Source organism: Prionailurus viverrinus, chromosome A3, assembly GCF_022837055.1.
Source record: "Prionailurus viverrinus isolate Anna chromosome A3, UM_Priviv_1.0, whole genome shotgun sequence".
Classification (NCBI taxonomy): domain Eukaryota; kingdom Metazoa; phylum Chordata; class Mammalia; order Carnivora; family Felidae; genus Prionailurus; species Prionailurus viverrinus.
The window spans coordinates 110,165,791-110,172,929 of record NC_062563.1 but is presented as its reverse complement, the minus strand read 5'-3'; the positions used below and the strand labels follow the sequence as shown (position 1 = coordinate 110,172,929).

Sequence of the window (7,139 nt, the reverse complement as noted above, 5' to 3'; positions counted from 1 at the left end):
TATCACCCAGGTTCAAAACGAAATCTTTTGTTCTCCTTATGTATAATTAAAACTATCCAGTTATCTTAACTACTTTGTACATACACGTATTGCAACAGTGTTTTGCCTAACTGATGAACATTTGACTTTGTTTTGAATCTGCCACAAAGAAACTGACCTTGCCCTGTGAAGTTGACATATAAATCAGCAAGAATGTCCCTGAACATTTTCTCTCAAGATGAAGAAAAAAGGCAGAGGGGAGGGGCAAAGTTACTCTATACTCTGAATATGTTGAGTTCCATTTTCAAGTGGATCCAAGGCTGTGCTTTGAACTTTGGACAGGCCGACCAAAAAAAAAAAAAAAAAAAATTCAGTGTAAGAATGTGACTTAAAAAGCCTTCTGCAATTTCTGAAGAAATTTCATTCCTCTCTTCAAGTGTGCCGGAAAAACTGATCATCGTCGAACAAGGTTAGTATCAATCAGGCAAAGTATATGCCTTTATGCAGATGACTTTCTTCACTGAACAAAAACTTAATTTTTCTAGCCAGTTTTTAAAATGAACTCCATATTTCAATGAGGTAACCATATTTAATAAATTGTTTCAACATTGAATTGCTAACTAGTATTACATAAATATTGTTGCTAATTTTTCTTTCATACATACTTTTCTAAAATACCTGTTAAGATTTATTCAGCACAGGAATATTGGGTCAACTATTTTATTGTATTTAAGTGATGAATACGTAGTTTATTACACTAATTACTTAGGCTTGTGGAAACAGTTAATAAAATTATTTGTATGCCTTTTTCAAAAAAAAGCATTTTTCCCTTGGAAGGTCCAATTTAGTCATAGGAATCTCATCACTTGGGGGGAATAACTTTCTTGTGTTTCTTGTGTCAGGGGTCCCCCAAAAGGAAAAATGCCCCCAAAACACCCTGCTTGCATTAGACACAGCATTATTTTTCCTCTTTTCCCCAAGTCTATTCCTAGCCTAACCTGAACACGATAGACCCACCATAATTCTGTATGCATCCTGTGGCTTAGAGATAATGGTAAACCCCTAGAGAGAAGCTCCCCATAGGATAAAGTCCTCTGATCTGGAGATTCAGTCCCTCTTGTAAGAGACAGTGAGGGTTGAATCCCAAATAACTGGGGTGGGAGATTCTGACAGGACAGTATCACGTAAGAACTGCTGTAATGTGCTTAGGAAAGCTGTTTTGTTGAGCCTCCTTGGTCAAGTGGTCCATCAGGCATGGAGGCCGGCAGTCCAGGCTGGGCTCACAGGGTGTGGTCAAGAGGAAAGGCTCTCAGACAAAGCTAGGTTTGATTATTGCTGCTAAAGTTTATTTATTTATTTGGAGACAGAGAGAGAGAGAGAGAGAGAGAGAGAGAGAGAGAGAGGGCAAAGGGCAGAGAGAGGGAAAGAGACAGAATCCAAGCAGGCTCCATGCCGACAGCAGAGCCTGATGCAGGGCTCCAACTCAGGAACCATGAGACCACGACGCGAGCTGAAGTCGGGCACTTAACGGACTGAGCCACCCAAGGGCCCCTGATTATTGCCTCTAAAAGTGACTGTGTGGCCGGGGCCAAGTGTCTTCACCTCTCCCAAGCCTTGGTTACCTCACCTGCAATGTTGTTTATCTCACTGCATTGCTGGGAAGATGGAATAAGATAATTCGTATGATGAAGGAAGCAGGAAGTAAGTGTAACACGTATTTTTGCTGTGGCTGTTGGCTCTCCCTCGTTTCCAGGTCTGACTTGGGAAACTTGGAGCTTCAGTTATCCTCCACCGCGGCTCTTTGAACGTGTAGTTTTTATTTGGCAGTTTGTTTTCATTATACAAACCACAGAACGTGAAACTGGGTAAAATCTCGAAACTGGGTAAAATCTGAGAAGACAGTGGTTTTCACATAAAGGCAACTCAGGACGGTGGGGGTACGAAGAGGATGGGGATTTTCTCCATGAAAATGGAACGTGAGCTAAAGTTAGGAAAACGTGGTTGCGGACACGATTACTAAGTAGTGTAAGACGTCTGAGCTACCCTGTATTGCAGATCAAAGTTCAAGGTTGTGCCCCGAAGGGGGAACTAAGAAGGGTATGGGGAAGGGGGCGGCGCCGGAAGGGGGCCAGCGGGGGCCAGCGGGTTCGGGGAGCTGCAGAGATGGGATGGAACGCGCTGAGCCAGGCGCGGGTGGCCCGGAGCCAGGGCAGGTGGCCCCGGGAGAGACGGGCCTGGAGGGGAGGCGACATCCCGGCAACAATGTGAGGTGCGGGCCGAGGCGCCCGGGGAGCGCACTCTCCTTCTGGGAAAGGTGCGCTGGGCGCCCGCCCGGCTAAGTCAAACCCCCCGCGGGAAGAGGCGGGAGCCGTAGGGCTAGCGGCCGCGGGCTCCTCCCCCGGCGCCTCCGCTATCTGGGTCAGGACGCGGCGGCCGCGGGGCCGGACTAGGGGACCCGCGGGCTCTGGGCTGCTGTTCGCCCGCCGCTCCTCTCCGCTCCCGTCCGCTCGGCCGCAGGTCCCGGCCCCGGTTCTCCGACGGCGGAGAGGCCCGTCCGGCAAACTCAGGTGCGTGCCGAGGTGGGCAGCGGGCGGCTCGGCGGGCGGGGGCCGGACGCGGCCGCGGTGCGGAGGGCTGAGGCGGCACTTCCGGCGTCGGCCGCGGCACTTCCGGGTACTGCGCGAGTGCTCCGCGCCACCGGTTCTCTGCGAGGCGTCCTCCCGCTGGCCGGCGCCGCGGTGCGTCAGATTAGGCTTGGGGCGGCTTCCTCCCCGGCACGGCCCCGCCGAGCCGGTGTTTGGAAGCTTCAGCCCTGGAACTCGCCGGTGTTTCCACGCAGGCCGCCCGTCGTGGGTGCGCGGAAAGCTGGCGGTGTGCTGTCGCGGCCCCGGCGGGTCCCTGCAGACCCGGGGAGTTTCAGCCGGAGACTCTGTGTCGCCTTTAGCCTTCGCCCCTGGGTCTGACCTTTCAGCCTCTGGCAAACATTTGTGTTGTGTTGTGTTTTGCTGAGACTCATATTCTTTGTTTTACACGAAAAGAAGGCCAGATTTTCAGTGCCACAAACATTTGCAAATAAGCCAAACGTCAGCGACCCCTAAATTTAAAAGAAATTACAGGAAAAACAGTGAAAACCTAGATAAAATAGGAGTATTAGAATTCATTTAGAAAGTATCAGGTTATCCAGGTCACTGTGGGGAATCTGATTGCCAAGTCAGGGTCTCGGAGACAATCCCTTGGGAAATAAACCTCAGGCCTGCGTGTAACCCATGATGTTCCTGCATCCTTGCAAAATTTTTCATACATCTCATGTACCAGAATTACATATTTTATGTATTTCCCCCTGAGATTCCGCTGATGAGTTAAACGAAGATATGTGCTGGATATTGCTGAAAACATTCTAAGTAACTGGGTAAAGCATGATTTACATATCTAAAAATTTTACATGTCTAAAATTTCTTTAGTGTTAACATTTTGATGATTTATTACTTCAGTAAGGTTCCTGGTTCTCATCTGCAGATAATTATGTATTGCCCATTAATTTTAGATGCCAATAATTTTTATTAAAATAATGCCTATCATTTTCCACCATTATTGCTAGCACCTTACAAATCGAAATTCGTAACAGGAATAATGATAAGCATTTGATTATCTAGTCAATAGATTTTTTTTAATTAATGTGTTTTTATACTAAAGTGTGAGTGTGTGCTAATTTGATAATTAAACATAAAAGTTGCGTAAATAACATAACCTTTGAAATTATACTGCAGGCAAGCAAGTATTCTGATTTATTACTTTGCTAGTTACTGTTTTTAACGTGTGGCATTTTTCAAATTTGTGGCTTAGAAGCACATTTATGCTGATAAAAAACTCAAACATATCGTGCACTGTTAGGCTCTAATTGTGGTTATTTAAAAGCAATACCTGCTCCATTGATTCTAGTTTCCCCTCCCCCCCAGTTGATTTTAATAGTTCTGAAGTCATATTTCCGTTCTGGACATCGCTGCCCAGCCAGCATTCTCCTTCATGTCCTTACTGATGCTTTCGGAATCTTCCTCATGCCCCAGTACATCCAGGAATTACCCGGGTGACAGTTTTCCTGTCCTAGTTGGATGGGCCCTGGGTAAATGACTTGATAGCTGTATGCCTCAGTTTGCTTATCTGCAAAATAGAGGTGATAGTAGGACCTGCCTCAAAGAGGTAATTTGGAATTGGTGTAATCCCTAAAGAAAAGCTCAAACAAAATTGATACTCGTTGCCATCTCCTTAAACTGGTACAATCTCAGGGAAAAGATCGCCTTCCTGGGTAGATTTTGACTTCCGTTTACTTACTTATTAAATGAAAAAAATGTTCAAAGTAGGCTACGTTTTTTCACGTAAAAGTCAAGGAAGGCCTGGCAGGAATGAGCCAAGAAACAATCGGAATAGGAAGATTTCTTTTAATAGACTTCAAGATCAGCATATGAACATTCTGCATTAATCTTTTTATTGACAAAAAGCCAAGATGTCCAAGCTCTACGCATGGTCATTAGATAACGATGCAAATGGAAGCCATGAGCATGTAGGGCCTTTTCTTGTATCTGTTGCCTTTTTGCAATAGTCTTTCAAAATAATTTAGTTTGGTGATACATTATTTTGTGGAAATAAAAGAGTACGGCTAATAATAATTACCTACAACTTCAGCTGAAGTTACAATTGATCCCAATCTATTGCTGGCATGTCTCCTGGATGGGGTGGGTGTGGGCAAATGGTTAGACTTACAGTTCAGTTTCTACCAACTGGGTAAAAATGCTTTTTGCTTAAAAAAATCAATTCTAGGCAAACTACGCTGAGGTCAGGCAGGCCAGATTAAGCATACGGGCTTTCTACTGGAATCCTTGGCTTTAAGAGAAGGGATTCTTAATTCCCTTGGGTATAATATTCACCAACATCTGAGGTAATTTCTGGAAAATTATTATTTAAAATTTTTTTAACGTTTTATTTTTTTAAGAGACACAGAGGGACGGAGTGTGAGCAGGGGAGGGGCAGAGAGAGAGGGAGACACAGAATCCAAAGCAGGCTCCAGGCTCTGAGCCGTGAGCACAGAACCCGATGCGGGGCTTGAACCTACAAAAGCAAGATGGTGACCTGAGGCGAAGTCAGATGCTCAACCAACTGAGCCTTCCAGGTGCCCCATAGAAAATTATTTTAAAATCATTACTCCTTCTCTTTTACATTTAGACCTGTAATGAAATAGAACATCCAGATAGGATACTTCGTGTGTTCCATGTGTATCATCTAATGTATTATTTAGGAATCTAAAGAGACTTTCTTTTAGGCAGACTTCTTGGAAATATTCTTATTCGCTCTCCCATAGGGCATCATTTGAAACACCACATTTAGTTGGTCATTTAGAGTGTAGGAAACAATGCCTTGGGCTGCCCCGGTGGCTCAGTCCGTTGAGGGTCTGACTTCGGCTCAGGTCACCATCTCACAGCTTGTGAGTTTGAGCCTCAGGTCGGGCTCTGTGCTGACAGCTCAGAGCCTGGAGCCTGCTTAAGATTGTGTCTCCCTCTCTCTCTGCCCCTACCCCTCTCATGCTCTTGTCTCTCTCTCTCTCTCAAAGATAAATAAACGTTAAAAAAAGAAAAAAAGAAAAAAAAACACCCCAAAACAATACATTGCTTAAGTATGTGAGATCATGGGATATAGACCATAGGAATTCATATGTTTCCAGTGTGCCTTCCCCTATTTTCACTCTCGGCTGTTTATTTTGTTTCCTATTTCACTTAGAACAATGAAGCAACCACAAAGGACTTTCATAAGCTCCCACTGTCACATCCACCCACCTTCAATCTGTTCACATAATCTGCCTTTTCTTTCATTACTATGAATGAATGGTTTGTGTTTCCATCAAAGGTCAATGTTTGTACTTGGGCACTGCAGTCCCTCCAACCCTCTGCCTTCTCAAGTTCACTGCTGCTGTGATTCTCTGATCTTTCTTCTACTTCATCATTTTATCTTCCTTTTAGAAAAAAATTGGATTTCGTCCATTCCCAAACAGAAATACTGTTATTTCTCCATCTTTTTTTGGCACCATTTTTCCTGTAGAGTCATGACATGATTTCTTCTCTCTTTCCTGGCTTTCTGTTTGCCCATTTGTTTTTTTCCCCCTTCCCTGGCTTCTTTTGGACTAATTGAATATCTTTAGTATTGCATTTTTATCTCCACTCCTGACTTACTATATATACCTTTGTAGAGGTGTTTTTTTTTTTACTGTTATTATTGTTTGTTTGTTTAGTGTTTGCCCTTGGATTTACAAATGTATATCTTTTAATTTATTATTATGACACTGAATTATAATCCAACACCCTTGCAACAGTATATCCTACTTGTCCCTTCCCATACTTTGGGCTACAGTTGTCCTAATTTTTTACTTCTCTGTAATAGTTTACTATTATTTTTGCTGTAATAAGCCAATATTTTATAAAGAAATTTTTTTTTTTTTTTACTTTCTAGTGTATTTATTTTTGAGAGAGAGAGAGAAAGAGAGAGCATGCACACACACGGGGGAGGGGCAGAGAGAGGGGGAAGCAGAGGATTCAGGCGGACTGTGCACTGACAACAGAGAACCTGATGGGTCACTTGAACCCACGAATGCTTAACCGACTGAGCCACCCAGGCACCCTTATAAAGAAATTTTAAAGTGAGAAAAATGACCTTTGTATTTACCCACGTATTTGCCACTGCTGGTGTAATTCACTGCTGGTGAATTACATCTCTTGTATAGATCAAGTTTCTGTCTGTTATCATTTTCCTCCTGCCTGAAGAAACTTTGTTAGGATTTCTTGCAGTGCTTGTCTCATGGCATGGATTCTTTCAACTTTTGCCCAAAACAGTCTTTGTTTTACCCTCATTTTTGGAAAATATTTCACTGGATATGAAAATGTAAGTTGACCATTTCTTTCAGTACTTTAAAGATGTCACTTCATTGGTTTTTTTGCTTGAATAGTTTCTAAGGCTATGTCTCTGAGACAAGGTCTGCTGTAATCTTATCCCTTTTTCCCTGTACACAATATGTCATTTTTTTTCCCCACTGAGTACTTTTGTAAAAAATTTTTTAAATGTTTATTTATTTTTGAGAGAGAGAGAGAAACAGAGTGCAAGTGAGGGAGGGACAGAGA

General features: G+C 43.5%; 1 protein-coding gene across 3 annotated transcripts in view; it reads left to right on the top strand.

Moving 5' to 3' along the window:
* The first annotated feature begins 354 nt into the window (after positions 1 to 354).
* The window catches only part of RMDN2 (regulator of microtubule dynamics 2), a 77,357-nt gene continuing 70,572 nt past the window's right edge, over positions 355 to 7,139 (top strand). The window contains exon 1 of one of the 3 annotated variants that reach the window (XM_047853837.1): positions 355 to 448. The gene's annotated coding sequence lies outside the window, so the exon portion shown is untranslated. Of the gene's footprint in view, positions 449 to 1,597; positions 1,681 to 2,217; positions 2,547 to 7,139 lie in introns of those variants that run through there. The other 2 variants (XM_047853838.1, XM_047853836.1) reach the window with 2 other exon arrangements.